The sequence below is a fragment of the Euphorbia lathyris genome, chromosome 2 (assembly GCF_963576675.1).
Source record: "Euphorbia lathyris chromosome 2, ddEupLath1.1, whole genome shotgun sequence".
NCBI lineage: Eukaryota > Viridiplantae > Streptophyta > Magnoliopsida > Malpighiales > Euphorbiaceae > Euphorbia > Euphorbia lathyris.
In genome coordinates this window covers 32996047-33014054 of record NC_088911.1, presented here as the reverse complement: position 1 = coordinate 33014054, position 18008 = coordinate 32996047, and positions in this window count along the sequence as shown.

Sequence of the window (18008 nt, the reverse complement as noted above, 5' to 3'; positions counted from 1 at the left end):
TTACATCTAAAACTTTTAGTCCTATAAATCAAGCCCCATCTGCATATGAGAGGGAGCTACTAACTATTATGCAAGCATTGCTATATGAAGGCATTATATAAAAAACTCTCCTTTTATTATTAAGACTAGCCATGAAAGCATAAAGTATTTCTTGGAGCAGAAGCTTCATACCTACTTGTAGCACAAGGGAATCTCAAACCTTCTTCAACTAGAACACAATGAATGAGTTGAAAATAAAGTTGTAGAAGCCCTATCAAGGCAAATGGAAGATGCCATAACTCTATTGGCTATAACTTTATCCATTCCTACATGGTTAGAAGAAGTCAAAGCCTCTTGTAAAGGAGATTTGAATGCTTCTGCTCTCCTACAACAACTTATAATTTAGCCATTGAGTGACATTATATACTCCTTGCAGAATGGAATAGTTAGATTCAAGCAAAGAATCTGCATTGGAGTAAGTCCTTATCTCAGGAACAAGGTTTTAACTGCCTTCTACATCTCTTCATTAAGAGGCCGTTCATGGATGAAAGACACTTTTGCAAGGTTGTAGCTGAATTTCCATTGGCTTAGGATGTATGAGGATGTCACTAGATGAGTGTTCATGTGCGATACTTGTTTAGGATGATCATTCAAGATATCTAGGGTTGTTACAACCCTTACCCATTTCTCAGGAAGCTTTGAAATTTTTCCTAAATCCAAGGTTTGACACTATACTAATGGTAGTGGATAGATTTAAAAACTTGTTATTTCATTCCATTATCACACCCTTTCAATGTTGTTATGATTTATAAGGCCTTCCCTAATAACATCTTCAAATACATGAGATGCCTCGTTCTATTATTTCTGACAAGGATAATATGTTCAATAGAACATTTTGGAAAGAATTTATGAAACTACTTGGCACTAAGTTGCAGTTCAATATTGCATACCATCCATAAACAGATGGGGGGAGTCTGAAAGACTTAACCAATGCCTCGAACAACTATCTCAAGAGCATGTGTTTTATCACTCCTAAAACATGCTTTGATTGGTTCAGTCTAGCTGATTATTGGTACAATATCAACTATCATAGCTTAATCAAAATGAGTCTTTATTAGGTCTTATATGATACTATTCCAAAATTACCAGTGGTACCTTCCTCTACAACTCTTATAATAGAAGTGGAAGAATTCCTTTGTGAAAGAGAACATATGAGTTCTTATTTGAAGGACTGCACGACCTCCTCTCAAAATCACATGAAGCAATAGTAAGCAGAAAAAAAACAATTAACAAGAAATTTAAAGTAGAAGGTATGGTATTTCTTAAGCTACATCCTTATAGACAAATTACAGTGGCTATTCAGACTTTACTCAAATTATCAGCAAAGTAATATGGTCATTTTCTCATACTTGAGAGGATAGACAAGGTAGCTTACAAGTTGCAATTGCCACCTGATTGCAAAATAGATCTAATATTTCACTTCTATAAAACGAAGTTGAATCCTGCTACTCCTGGTTTTACTACCATACCTCATATGTTGAGTTCTGAATGAGCCATTCTTCTGAAAAATGTTGTTAACACTAGAACTGTTCATTGGCGACACTCCAACAGAATAGCTTTTGATCCTTTGGATTGCGTTCTTAGTAGTGGATATTATTTAGGAGGATGAAGTCACAATTAACAAGCAATTTCTTGACACGAGAAAGAAAAGTAATTAAGTTCCTAATTACTTTATTATATGTAACTTTCAATATTTATCTTTATTTAACTTATACATTACGATTATTGCTTTCTATTAATTGTTATGATTACTTGTTTAACTTATAGCTTAATTGAAACTATTTTTTAAGGTTGTCATGTCAACTTTTATGTAACAACTATTTTGTAACAATTTTTAGGCTTAGCTATACTAGTTATTATGTGAAAGTCATGTTTATGTAAAAGCAAATTAATATATTAATGTACAATATTAATATAATCTTCCTAAATTCTTCTTCTTCTTTATCCTTCTCTCTTCCATTCTTTTTTAACAATATTGATTTTGACGACGTGACATATCTTGTTGACTTTGCTCGCATTGTATAATAAAATATTAGTTTTTATTGATGTGTCGTGTTAACTAGATGTAGTAAAAATGTTTTTTCTTTTCTAACTTTTTTTCTTCTAGCTAGGTAGAATTAAACATTTTTTTCTACTTTGTAAATCAACCAAACCATGGTTTATGCGTCACCTGTAAGCTGAATACAAATCCATACAAATTTATTCACTCAAAAACATTAAAAAAAAAAAAAATTGTTCACAAAGAAAGAAAAAAAGAAAAAAGGAAAAAAAAAACAGTAAGTCAACCAGCTGAAAGAGTAAGGTTGAGGCAAATATCCATTTCTGCATCGTTACCGTGATCGGACACTAATTTAGCCGGAAGTTCAACAAAAGGATACATTGTAGCAGCAAGCCGTAATGGTTGGGCAACATAAATTCGAGAGGAAGCCGACGAAAGATAGACCGGCGGCAGCGGCGGTTTGTAGGGCGTAAATCTGGCAGCAGCAAAAGAAGCATTAATTCTAGCAATTAACCCAGAATCATGATGATGAATTGAAGATGCTGAATGTGAATTGACAACCGGAGCAGCAGCCAGAATCCGGCGGCGATCGAAGTGGTATTGGGCTCTTCTTGCTCTTTGCCTCTCTCTCTTATGTGCATTTTGGTGGCCTCCTAGTGCTTGTGAATTGCCAAAAGCTCGCCTGCAAAAATGGCACTCGAATAGTTTCCTGCTCTCATAATTACTATCTTCATCTTTTCCGGTCAACGGAAAACCAAAGAGTTTAACGGCTGATATGGGTTTCCGGTTGGAGTTTTGGGTAGCAGCAGAGTTCTGAGAAGCTGCCATATAGATGTGAATGAGAAAGAGTGTTGTGTAAAGTATGAGCAATGCAATGCCTATATTTATAAAAGGGTTCATCAAAAAAAAAAAAAATAAAAATTGTAAAAGGGAATTTCCCTTTTGATGCTAATTAAAACTAATAATGCATGTTTTGTCAGCTTAATAGTTACCCTCCAAACTTTATGTTATAAGGGAAACTAGTGAAACATTTTTAGGACTTATTAATACATCACGATTCTCCCAAATTTAGCCTAAAAATTTGCTCGCCCGAGTCTCCTAAATTTAGCTTAAAAAATTGCACTTATTAATTATTTAAATTTGTTTAAATTGATCTATTACCGTTGTTAACTCACTTAGTGAGTATTTATTTTGGCTTTTCGGTAAAGCGTTTAATGTTTCACTCCAAAACGCAAGAAATATAACGTTTCGTTAAGTTACATAATCGCATTATTTAGTATTTTCTCTGAAAACTGCAACGCTTTAGAGTTTTTCACGAAAATCTTATTTTTGAAGTTTTTCATGAATAATTGTTTCTAGTTATTTGTTATTAATAAAATTATTCTTCTTATTTCCACAAAAATACATTTCTTTTTTAATATTATTTCTATTTTTATAACATAATCACTGAAAGAATAAGGTTTTGTTGTGTTTTTAAGAAAAAAAATTTATTTTTTATTTAGATTATTTTTATTAATTTGTGTAATACATTTTTTTATCTTATAATTTATTTGTTGATTAATTTAAGACATGTGACACTTTAAATACTAACAACAACAACAGTTTAATATAATTTTATCAAACAATAATAATTAAACAACTACTAACAAACATCTAACAGTAACAGTAAACAGCTAACAACAACTAGATCTGTTCACGTGCCCCGTTACCCGTCCAGATCCATGTCTCTTGGGTCGGAGTTGGACATGAAAAATTATCTTTAAGCCCGGACCCGCTAAAGCCTACCTCTTTTTTGGGCGGGCTTGGGATTTATAAAAATAACATGAACCATATTAATTAATAAATTTATATATTTATAGATTAATATTTATTTTTAAGTATAAATTTAAGTTTTCTATTGTTAAAAATTATATTTATATATATATATATAGGTGAGTTTATATGGGATAAGTCTGATATTTGATTTTTGAACCCGAGCCCGTCTAAATTAATACTAGACTGGGCTTAGGTTGTGCATTTTTAGACAAAAGCCCACTGGATCCGGCCTGAACCCGGCCCATGAACATGTGTATCAGGAACAATAACAGCTGAATTAAACATGTGTTTAGAAAGATGAATTAGTTCAAGCAATTAACAGACACTTTATAAATTCAAGTGAATAATTTATTTATTATTGTCAAGTACAGGGGTGATGATGTATTAAGCATCTCCTTTGAGTGATTTGTGGAATTTATGAGCACGTTCTAATTTTAAGGTTGTCTGATGCATTTAAAATATCCGTGTGCAAGCATGTCCTATTAGACAAAACCTAATTTAACTTTACCCTTTAATTTGATCAATTTTGTCAACTTCCGTTTCAATTAGCAAATAACCCATTAATTTTTGGCAAAATATCTTGGGAGTCCTCAGCATTTTGATTTGATGGATTGCATTTCAATATAGTATTAAGCCTTTTTTTTTTTTTTTTTTTTTTAGAAAATAGTATTAAGTTTTGATGATAAAAAAATTCAATTCAAATTCAACTTTTTTTAAAAGAATTTAAATTCAACTTTAAACATAAAACTTTGATTATAGTGGGTTATACACTTCATATACATTGGAAAATTTATATTTTAACAATTTTTAAGGATATTTTTAACCATTTAAAAGTAGTGTTTTAATGTTTATTCTTTTACTCATTTACGTTTGATATATTTATAAATAAATGGTAAAAAAACATAATTTCATACTCTCTTTTTTTGAAGCAACATAATTTCATACTTAGATGAAATAAGTGATATATTTTATTGAATGAGATTTTCATAAATAACCAATTTTATAAATAGAGATTTAATATGATTAAAAAAGAATTCATGATTAGAGATATGATGGGTTGAAATCAGAATGATCAATGACATTTCATGGTTTTTACTTCTGAAAATATCTTTTAGGAAAAGTTATGAAAGAAACCCTTATAGTTTAATCAGTTTGTAAATAAATGAATGTGATTTTTTTGTTCGGTAAAAGAGAGCATGTGATTTACATAGTTAGCAAAAAAAAATGTGATTAATAGTGTTAGTTTTTGATGATATGACGCGTTAACTTTACCTATGATATAACGAAATATCGATTTTTTGTTGACTTAACATGTCGATTTTGATAATTTGGCATGTTTGACTTAATGATTATTATTATTATTTTAAAACATTTCCCTCTCTTCTTTTTTTTTGGTAGGAAAGGAAAGAAAAACAAACAAAAACAAAACCAACAACCTAACCCGAGATCAGCCTGGAAAAGCTGACCCCCACCATGTCATCCAAAAGAAGAGACGAGAGGAAATCAAGAGGAGAAGAGAAAGTTGAGAGACCCAACATCCTGACATGATCCTCAGCCGCAAGACGGTCCGCCACCCGATTTTGCTCCCTATAAATATGGCAGAAACTAAGGGAATCAAATGAAGAACAAATCCTTCTAATCCCTTTGATTAAATTTTTGCTATTCAAACAAATAGCATTATTCTTTGAGATCATTCTGACAGCTTTGAGGTTGTCAGACTCCACAAGTAGATTCTTCAACCCCAGACTTTTAGCTAGCCTAAGGCCAGAAAAAAAATCCCCCAAAGCTCTGCAGAAAAGGAAGAACCCATGCTCAAATTTTGAGAGAAACCAGAAATCCAACCACCACCATCATCTCTCAGAATCCCTCCAGCAGCAATTCTCCCGTCCTTAAGATAAGAGCCATCAGTGTTTAACTTCACCACGCCTTCCCTCGGCCTACACCAGCCTAAGAGATGGATATCCTTCCTCTGAATAGCCCTAGCTAAGGAGTCCTCTTTGAAGCTATCAACAAAAGTCCAAATCTTTTTAGAGAAGAAATCCAATACATTAGGAATAACAAACGATTCTCCTCCAAAAATCTCCTCATTCCTCCATTTCCAAATCTGATGACAAATAACCACAAATAAGATAACACCATGCTTCAGATCAGCCAGAAGCTTTCCACTAACCCCATCAACAAACCAGTCAAGATCAGAATGGGAAAGGAAAGAAGGCAACAACTTTATAGGGAGAACTTTTCTCCACACGTCTTTACTCTTAGCACAGTCTCTAAGAGCATGGCACAAGGTTTCTTCATGCCCTCTGCATCTACTACACGCTCCAGACTCGACCAAATGCCTTCTTTTTCTGTCAGAATTAGTAAGCAGCCTATTTTTAACGCCAAACCACAGGAAGCTTCTAATACGGTAAGGCACTTTCAAGGCCCAAATAGTTTTCCACAACTCAGGGTGCGTAGTTTCCAATCCTGGATTTAAAGCCTCAAAAGCAGATTTACAAGAATAACCTCCGTTGTTTGTCAAAGACCAACAATAACTATCCATGTCTTCCTCCTTGCTACTAATTTTAACACCTTTAATTTGCAGGAGCGATTCCAGACTGAGGTAAGATTCGAACCACGACCAAATCCAATCACCCTCAGAATCCACCACATCCGCAATCCTCCAGTTCCGAATATCTAAAGGCGGCATGGAAACACAAACCTCTAATAAAGGCTTTTTACCAATCCAGATGTCATTCCAGAAACTAATAGATTTACCATTACCCACATCCCATCCAATCCCAGAGCAAAACTCTGAAAACACAGCACTAAGGCCTTTCCAAAGAAAGGAACAGTTAGCCACTCTCTCCTTAGGACCCCCAAAAATCCTATCATTTCTATACTTCCCGCACAATAATTGAACCCAAAGAGAAGATGGAAGTTGCCACATTCTCCACAGAAGTTTCATTAATAACACTTTATTATTGTCTCTGGCTTTCCTAATCCCCAGACCTCCCACAATTTTAGGTTGACAAACCTCATCCCAAGGAACAAGGTGAATTTTCCTCCCCTCCTCAGCTCCCCCCCACAGGAAACGGCGATTGATTTTATAAAGATCTTTAAGAACAGGCTCAGGCAAACGACAAGCCTGCATAATATGATTAGGGACCGCACAATTGACTGATTGAATCAAAGTAAGACGGCCCGCAAGAGAAAGAGTTTTGGCTTTCCAATTGGCACACTTCCTATTAGTTTTATCAAACGTTTCCTTAAAGGAAGCTTTCGAAACTCTATCAGTATGGAGGGGAATCCCCAGATATTTACCCAGAGAATTAGTCAGAGGAATACCAGATAAATCACTCAACCTTTTGCAGACTCTTGGGTTCATATTTTTAGAACACATCATCCGAGATTTTTGGATATTAAGCTTCAGACCAGAGGCAGAGCAGAAACAGTTAAGGATATCCATAATCACACTAATCTGCTCCTCATTGCCGTCCACAAAGATCAAAACATCATCTGCAAAGAACAATAACCTGGGGACAGAATTTATTGATGGACACCAGATGGAACTTCCCATTACCAACAGCATCTTGGATAAGGTGAGTCAGTCTTTCCATCGCCATAAAAAATAAGAAAGGACTCATAGGGTCCCCTTGACGGATGTCCCGGGAAGGAGTAAACTCCTCAGACATATCCCCATTAATCAAAACTTGAAAAACAGGCGAAGAGATGCAAACCTCAATTAAACTCTAATTATCTGGAATCCCCGCTCTCTTTAGACTATCAAGAAGGAAACTCCAGTTGAGGCGATCATAAGCTTTCTCCAGATCCAACTTCAGAGCCACAATACCCCTCTTACCCTTTTTAATTTTCATAGAGTGGACCATCTCTTGGGCAATGACCACATTATCCATCAATTGTCTTCCAGGAACAAAGCTACCTTGATTCTGGCTGATAATATCAGGAAGAATACACCGGAGTCTATTGGCCACAATTTTAGTAATAGCCTTATAAAGCACATTACAAAGACTAATAGACCTCATTTGTAAGAAAGAAGACGGCTTCTCCACTTTAGGAATCAGAACTAGAAGAGTTTTGTTCACCAACCTAATATCCTTGGAACCATTAAAAAATCCTTTAATAAAACTATAAATGCCTTCTTTGACAACCTCCCAGTGTTTATGATAAAAACCAGCAGGCAGACCATCAATTCCAGGAGCTTTAGTAGCCCCAATACTAAAGATAGCCTGATCAATCTCTTTCTGGGTAATAGGATGGAAAGCTTCCAGAATTTTATCATCTCCCAAAATGGGAAAAGTAGAAACAGACAAAGCTTTATCCAGAACCACAAGGTCCTCTTTAAATAACTCTTTATAGAAATTAAGGGCCAAGTGACGAATATCCTCATCCTCATAAACCCAACCTCCATTCGGATCTTTAATAGCATCAATCCTATTATTCTGTCTTCTAATAACAGTAGAGAGATGAAAATACCTGGTATTGCGATCTCCATCTTTAATCCAGGCTTTCCTAGATTTTTGAAACCAAAGTAACTCTTCCTGTCTAAGCACAGCTTCCAACTCCTGACGAGTTCTAAGAAGACCATCCAAACTATGATCAAACCTAACCTCCAAAATACACTGAATGCCCTCAATTCTTCTCAAAATTTTATTCTTTCTCCTAATAATATGACCAAAGACGTTCTTATTCCATCCCAGAACATTCTTTCTAAAGCCCTCAACTGCTTGTAAAACATTAGAATGAGGCTTCCAATTCTCCTAAACAAAGTTTTTAAACTCAGGATGAGATTCCCAAGCCACCTGATACCTAAACGGTCTATCCCCTCTAGGACGATGGCCTCTCACCAGCCTGATTAAGATAGGACAGTGATCCGAGTGCCGAAAAGGGAGATTTAACACAGAAACTTCAGGAAACCTAGTTTGAGCTGAAATATTAGCATAAACTTTGTCTAAACGAACAAAAGTACTATTACGCTTCCAAGTATACTTATGACCATCGGCACCAAGATCAGAGAGCCCACATAAATCCATACTCTTCTTATGATTTAGACAATGATTTACATAGTGATTCGCACCTCCTCTCTGATCACTCATAAGGGCAATATCATTGAAATCACCAGCCACAAACCAAGACTCTGTCATACTTACACTCATAGTATAAAGAACCTCCCAAAGCCGTTTACGATTAGCCAGGACAGGATCAACATACACAAAAGTGATAAAGAAGGGTTTATTACTAGGAAAGATAGCTTTACTGTGAATAAACTGCTTATCCATACTAACAATATCAAAATGGACACGATCTGGCTTCCAGAAAAGCCAAATCCCACCAACCCGGCCAGTAGCCTCCGATCTGACACAATTCTAGTTTCTAAACTTTTTAACCACCTCATCCGCTTTAGCTCCACTGATCTTAGTTTCCATTAAAGCAAAACAAGAAGGATTAAACTGTTTAATTAAATCTTTTACATGGATACGGGTAGCCTTGCTAGCCGCTCCTCTAACATTCCAAACAAAAAAAATCCATAGAAAGGAAGACTACTGACCCCAGGCCCAACACCCTAAACCAGGTACTTATTAGGGGCTCCTGAGAACCTCGAAGAGGTACCAGCAAACCCTCTTTTTTCCAAAAATCCATAGAACTATGGACATTTTTCTGCTTACCCTTAGGTTTTTTCATACTCATTTTATTAACACCCATAGCCTTCCCAATACTAGGCTCAACACAGAATTTAGGGATACTAACCTCTTTAGACTTATCCTTCACTTGAGAAGCATGAGCTTAGGACCCATTCTGGACCTCTCCTTTGGAAACAAAAAGAGGATTAACTGTCTCAACAACATTAATTGTCGGTTCAGCATATTCTAATCCTGGCATGCTTAGCTCCAAGTGCTCGTCAGACTGGTCAGAGTCCTGTACCTCCTCAATAGTCAGAGCCCCAAATCTGGAACCTGAGCTGATGACTGAAACCACCCCAGTACTCTTTATATTTTTTGGGCTGGGCTTCTCCCTAACTCCAAGATTAGAATTGGAATGGATCAGAATAGACTCAATATTAATGTTAGGAGGACGATTTTGAACAACTGTCGCACGTGTCCCTCGTCTACCCGACCTCTTAGCAACCATCTAGGGGCCAAAATTCCCCCCATCTCCTTGAATCCCTTCTTCTCTCACATTAACAACTTCAACTACCTCTTCCAGCACCTTCTCCCTCTTAGGGCATCCCTCGTATGTATGACCATACATACCACATTCAAAACAAATATTGTGTAAACCTTCATACTCAATAAAGTAAACCTTATTTTGAACACGGAATTTAGACAAAAGGGGTTTAGCAAGGTCAATATCAATACAAACTCTAGCAAACTTACCTCTAATTGCACCGATAGTAGTTTTATCCACATGGTGAACTTTACCAACAAGCCCACAAATTTTATTAAGAAAACTTTCATTATAATATTCAATTCTATTCACAGAAAAATCATGTGGATTAAAGTTAGGAACCCATGGCCTTAATGCTAGGACATGGTTAGAAATAATATAAGGGCCCCCATTAATCACAGTATTATAGTCCTCCACATGGGTAAATTTGATAACATAATAGTCGTTTTCTAAGTCAGTGATGGTGACTTTTCCTTTTTTTGCCCACTGCGCCTGGATCCTCTGAGCGAAATAGTTAAAACTAATTTTTTTCCCAAGCACTGTTACAATTAAGGATAACTTCCATTTAGCCCTAAGGGCACGCTTATCTGTCGAAGAAAGACGAATCATAGGACAAAGAGGATCATCTTGTTCCCCATCCTCTTCGTCAGAATCAGAAAAAACCTCCTCCGATTCCCCATCTATAAGCCCTTCCTCTAAAGAAGGCTCCTCCTCGACCACTCCCATAACCGTGTCTCTCAACGAAATTTTCCCCACGCCTTGTTCATAATTATTTTTGTTACCCACATCATCATCTAGTCTAGCCACCATGCTCAAAGCAGACTGCTACCGCAACCGCTTTATACAAATCTCCCCCAACGGCTAAATTCAAGCCCGAATCCCCACAAACAGCCTGGCCAAAACTACCTACTGCGCTTGCTGTAGCAACATCCCTACCGCCCTCCGCTAACGATCCACACGCCCCCTGGCCTAAGAAACCACCCCCCTGGCCTAGCGCCTCGCCCCTTACCTCACGCCCACCGCCCTCGATCTCCTTCCCTGCCGCAGAGGACATCACCCCGCCCACCGCTTGCCTTCCAAAATCCCCCTGGCCTCTTCCCTCTCCCCCCAGCCCCCCGAGCCCCGGATCTCCTCCACACACTCTCCCGGCCGATCTCCCTCCTCTCCCCTCCTTCTCCCCATCAGACCCAAACTCTCCCTCGAATCCCTTCCCAGCCTCTAGATCTGCCCTGTCCGCCTTCAATCGGCCCACTCCACCACCAGGCGCCACCCTCTCCACCGATCTCTCCCTCATATATATAAGTGCATGAAGTTGAGATTCGGAGTATAATTGAATAGCCAAAGCCCACATTTCAGACAATAGGACAAAGCCACCAACTGTTAAATCAGTATAATACATATATATTAAAACTCACAAAACTAATTATATACTAGTTGAAAACTTATACGATGCACATGATATGAAACTTTTGTATAATTTAGATAAATAAATAAATTGATATATTTTATTTTTCTATAATTTTATATTATGTATATTTCAAATTAATATATATTTTATTGATGTTTCAAATTAAATTAAATTAATTTTAAAAATAAAAAATGAGTAATTTTTTTATAGAATTTTAATTAAAAGTGATTTATTTATTTAATTTTACAAAAGTCTATGATTTGTGCTTTTTAGAATTTTAATATATACATTTTCATAGCTGAATTTTTTTACAATAATAATTACAAAATAGGAGATTAATTAAAAAATCTATTAGAATATAATAAAAAATTAAAAATTAAATTAAACTTTAAAATTCAATATTATATATCTATGAAATAAATGAATTACAATATATGTTGAAATGGAAGCAACATCAATTTATCATGCTATAAATTATTATAACCAATACTTTTCTAATGTTCCACATGAAGGGACTTTATCGATTCAATATGTTACATATATACATTTAGTCTTTACATTAAAAAACTTCAATTACATATAAAAAAAATAAAATTCATATGAATTAGACACAAATTTATCTTGATGATAATCATTTTGTTTGATGAAATTTCATGATCACCAAAGTATTCGAATTCAATTATTCATTATGAATTTCATGACCACCAAAGTATCCAATTAGATCAGTTTAAGGTGATGGGTTACCCTATTTTCATATCGTAATATCCCATCAAAACATTCAGCGAAGACGGTTTTACCCTGCAGGAGGCGTAGGGAAGACGGGCATCCATCTGTCGTAGGTAAGGACGATCATAAATAAATAAAAACTACAACCTTTGGACAGTCAGCGAAGACGGTTTTTCCGCAACCCGAGGGTTAAATTTCTTCCTATATAATTTATCTACCTCTAAAGGATTCTTGTGGTTTGGCTTCTTAGGCGCCATAACCAAAATTGAAAGTACTAGAAAAGAAAAAGCGAGCAAAATGAAAGAAAACTTACTTTCAATCCCGAGTCAAATCGCTAGAAAAAGAAGCGAAAGCAACAGTCTAAGAAAGCAACAATGAACAAAGGAAGTGTAAAACGAAACTCAGTAACCTCTTCCTCCTTTTATACAGTCGAGGAAGAAAGTGAAAGGATACCATCATCATTACCAGACAATAATGATCAAAGAGCATTAACTACTCTTGGCACGTCCCCTCATAAAATGCGAAACATGACACGTGGTGAGGAGGCATAAACCATTGTCAGCTTGAACGATGCCAAATATAGATAAACTTGTCCTAAAACATCCACTGTTAAAAATAGACAAAAAGACGGACAAATCAGTCGACAAAATCTTGTTCCATCTCGTTATCACTTCTCCCTTTTTTCTCAAAACCACAAAATATCAAAACAAGACCCCTTCATACAAGGGCTCGTGCCTTTTTTATTGGAAAAAACCAAAGAAGTAAGGCACCCCAGGGACCGTTAGCTAAGGGACATCTGATATAAATATGTCCATGTGACATCTATGAAGCCCAAGCCTTCACTCGGAATTGAAACACACATGGAATCATCATTGAGGATTAGTTCTCCAAACGACCCAGTCTCACAGTCTTGATCTGGGAGATCAACATCGACCCTATCAAAGATCAACTTGTTACAACATAATCATGCACAATCCCGTCAATCACAGACCTAGTGGTCTTGAGGGATATCGAACCCCGATCTATGGGTGCACGTCCACCTATCAATATGCGACACGTAGCACAACATGTTCAAAGGCTATAACCACCTCTCTATGTTTCAATCTCATTATAAATAGAATAAGACATCTTCCAAAGTATACATTCATTCCTATTCATTAAGCTTATACTCTTTAGTTTTATTTATTGTTGTGCTTATCCTCGAATCGTTCCTGAAAGCTGACTTAGGCATCAGAGCGGATTAGCCGAACGTCAGCCCTCTCTTTTGACTATACGTTTATCTTATTGCAGGCTTGCTTGAGCAACTACAAGATTTTGGCTACATCAGTTTCTAAACCAATTAATTGAGCCAAATATGAATTGTATGTATATGTATATGTAGTACACTATGAAATAGAAATGCCAAAAGATTCATTATCTTGACTAGTACTTTAAAAAATTAAATGAATAACTCCAAGTTGCTGGCTGTGTTGCAGTCAGACCCCATAACATGCATCATTCACAATTCATAATTCATAATTCATGTACCTGTCCCTTTATATATTTGCGCAATTATTATGTTTCATATCTTTGGGTATTTTTGCATCGTACCATAAATCACTCAAGACTGTGTTTCCTATATTGATAAGGTAGCTAGCTGCTACATACAATAAGGTTTATCAATAACTATAAATAAATAATTTGTCTAACCTACTGTTTGATACTATTCTCTCACTTTCAATAATATTTAATTTTGCCTAAATTAATATTTACAGTTTTCTTACTGGTCTCGATATTGTTTTGACAAATGTGTTTTTATTTTATTTATTGTTTTGATATACTATTTTTGTTAAATTTTAATTTTAACAAATAAAAATGGTAATTTTTTATAAGAAAGATAAGGAGAAAATAAAATACTATTGATGTATTGACAAATTCCTATCTAATGCAGGATTCTAAAGGGACTATTGTGAGGTCTTCTTGGTTAGAAGATAAACCTGCAAAATATTTAATGTCTTCAAAATAAATATCAAAGGATTCATTATAGTTAATTAATTAATTACATCTTAACTTCATATTATGATACACACTAGAATTCTAAATAGGAAATTTTTTACTATAGGTTTGGCACACCACTTCATCGACGCCCGATCAAATATTTAATGTCACGTTATATATATATATTAGGGTTTAGAGTTTATAATTTAGGGTGTATAGTGATATAGAAAGGATATGTCACTACAAAAAAATACGCTATCACTAACGAAAATATCCATTGGTGATTGCCAAATTTGTGTCGGTGATTATGATCACCAATATTGATGTGTTGACGTTGACCTCCTAGATAAGCAGTTGCAATAATTTTTTACCGACACAATTAGTCTAGACTACATTATATTTAAGTATAGTTTGTTGTAACTATCCTATCCTGTAAACTCTATCAATCAAGGTCACTTAATTGAGATGAAACTGTTTTATAATATACAAGTCTAGCAACCCTAAAATTTATTTCTCCTCTCTTCTCTAAAATTTTGGGCCATGATAACCAATGGCACTATTGTCCCCGACACAAACCCCGTGGATACTCCCTCTCCAATTCAAATATTTCTCATCAAATCACCCACAAAGTAACATTGAAAAATTATTTACTATGAAGGATTCAACTGATGCCGCTTAGTTTTTTTGACATGATATTAAAGCTTCATATATGTCAAGGAACAAATTAAGCTAACAACTCCATCAATTTGATAGTTAAGGTCCATTAATAGTTTTTATATTAATCTTTAAACCCCTCTCATATGAATGCTTCCTATGCTTTAAACTTGTACAACACATATTTGTCTTACTATGTGTTGAAATTTAATCAATAAATGAGGTTGTCAACTCTCCACTGTTTATCTAAGAGGCTCTAATATCATGTCGAGAAACTAATTTAAATTAAAAGGTTAAGCATATAGTTAAAGCTTGATAATAGATGTTATACTAATCTCTAATAATATAGATCAAATGGTTGGTGGTTCAATCTTAATTAACAACTCCATTATCAATATAATTTCAACACATAATATCAATTATATAAGTATGTGTTGTACATGCTTCAAACTCAAAAAAAAAAAAAAAAAAACATTCTCAGTGTATGGAAAAACAATAATACAAACTATATTTTTAAATTTTATCTATCAACTTAAATTTTTAGAGATAGTTAAAACTTCTGCATGTTAAACACAAAATCTTAAAACATATAGTTTTATAGGTAAATTAGAAAAAAAAAACACGTGGTTACACTTTTTGTATCCATTGCATGTATGTCGGGTTTTTTTTTTCTCCAAACAGAGATGAAGATTTTTCGCTTGCTAAAAACAAAAATCCTTTAACTTAATACTATAAAACTGACTGTTAAAGTTCTGAAAATGAAAAATTTCAATAATTAAAATCGTTTAGTATTATATTTACTATTGAATCAAATTTTTTATTATCCAAACTCATCATTTTCAGAGTGCTATCTCTCTAAACATTCACTTTCTCTCCTTTCACTAAACAACATCTAAATGGTCACAAAATAAAAAAAAATTAAAAATTAAAATTGCTTAGAATATCATCAATTCTTGAAATTTTTTAATTTTAAGGTTGTCAATTGTCATTTAAAAAAAACATCTTTTTAATAAAGCTAAAAACTACACTTATCTCTTGTTTGCAAAAAAAAAAAAAAAAACAAAAAACAAAAACAAAAACAAAAAAAATCATAAAATTGTAATTGAAAAAAAGTATAACCACGAAGAATTTTTTTTTTTTTAATATACTCTAGTTGTTTTAATTGTTTTTAGGCTTGAAGCTTTTATAAATATCAATCCACTTTTAATTTTTATATTGAAATTAAATTTAATAAATTGAATTTCTAGAAACCATATTAATAAGTGATTATATATTATCTGGAAGGGTTTGGAAGAAAAGTATTAGGTAGTAATAGTGATAGGTGAGTCATATATATTTGAGAGGTAAAGTACAAAAATAGCATATATATTACTCTTATTCAGTATACGTGGCCTATGAATTTAATTTAATTTAATTACTGCAGCTGTATATCTGGTGATAGGTAGGTGGGAGAAAAAGAGGCAAATTGGTCCGATGACTGAAAATTTAGGGCAAAGTTTTACAAGATGTCACTTAACTTTAGTTTGTTTTAAAAAAAAAAATAGTGTACGCTTGATTTATATAAATTTTTTTTTTTATGTAAAAGTAAGTTATTATCACGTTACTATTTATTAGACTCTTTAGTAACTCTTTCTAAATGAAAAAGAAAAAAAAAAAGAAATTTCTAAAATTGTGTGAAATTGAAGAGAGTTAAGTAGGAAAGAAGCAAAATGAAAGAATTGAAGTAGTATGGAAAAGATAGGGTATGTCGGCCACAAAAAATGCGCATGCATGGTGTTGAGAATTGGCCCTGCCTGGGTTTTGGATGATGATCACTATGTACGTATAGTGTCTCCCATAACCCATTCAATGTGTATCTTTTTCATTCTTCCCACATGCTCTCACAACAATATATCAACCATTCAATGCTCTCCTTCATTAAACAAGGACTACCAAATTCTACATGTTCTTGTGTTAACTTCACCAGCTTCTAATTATCAATTACTCACTCTAAGTATAGGTAAATTGCATACGTTTGTATCACTTTTATCCCATATCATATTATAACTTTTAATTTGACAAATATATACAACTTTACGAGTGACCTCACACTAAAGTGCAAAATGACTAATCAACCCTGGTCAACCTGTCATATATATCACAAATTTTTAACTCAATTCTTAAGAAAAGCGGGACTCACTCATCCCATCTCTAGTCATTTTTCCCGGATGTATGCTTTAGTGGAGGTCATCCAGAAAATTATGTATATTAATATGACAAATTGAAAGTTGTACACCAAAGTGTGATATGAGATAAAAAAAAAGTTGTACATCATGTATGTAATTTACACCATAGAGTAGTTAAGATTCCCCAGAATAATGGTTATATATATATATTATAACAACGTGTTCCAATATGTTAAAATGTCACATTGCTAAATTGAGAAATGATATGACTCCTTATATATGTAAGACAATTCTCACCGTTAGAGGCACCTTTTGGGTAGGGATGACAATCAGCAATGCCAATTCCAAACTCTTACAGTTTCTTTTTGAATTATATATACTCGTCTCATTACTCGAACGAGTTAAATCTCATACATGTCTTATTTAAATCACAGGTACACTTATGTGTTAAGAAACAACACATAAAATAAATAATTACAAATCTAACAAAACATAAATTTAATAAATCATCAAATTTAACAAACATTATAAACCACTCAAATTATCAAGAAATTAAAACATACTAAAATTTATGTGTCCAAATACATGGCGAGTAACTTTGGATAATCTCATGTCTATTGGAATTTAGTGTCCTAAATACAATTGTTTTGGATATTAATATTAATGAATAAATTGTTTATTTGGTCATTTGTTTAACCAGATATATAGCATTAATATGTAACTATATATAAAGGCACAAATCTTTCGCAAAGGAAGTAATTCTAAGTTTATTCAAGTAGTTATAAAGTGTTCATACAAGCATGAAGTGAGACTATACTTTATAATAGACTGATAGACTTAAAGTAAACCCAAGTCAAGTAATATGTTATAGGGATTGGCATATTACTGTTGAGACTTACATGTAACAGTGTTTTCTGTCGAGACAAAAAGCTGATCTCACAAGCTTTAGATATTCTGATATATAGACAGTTACATGGATCTGATGAAGGAGTTCATTAGGATTGGGACCCGACTTGAGATAACAGAAGGGAATGATTTATCTAATGTGTCAACTGTTCAA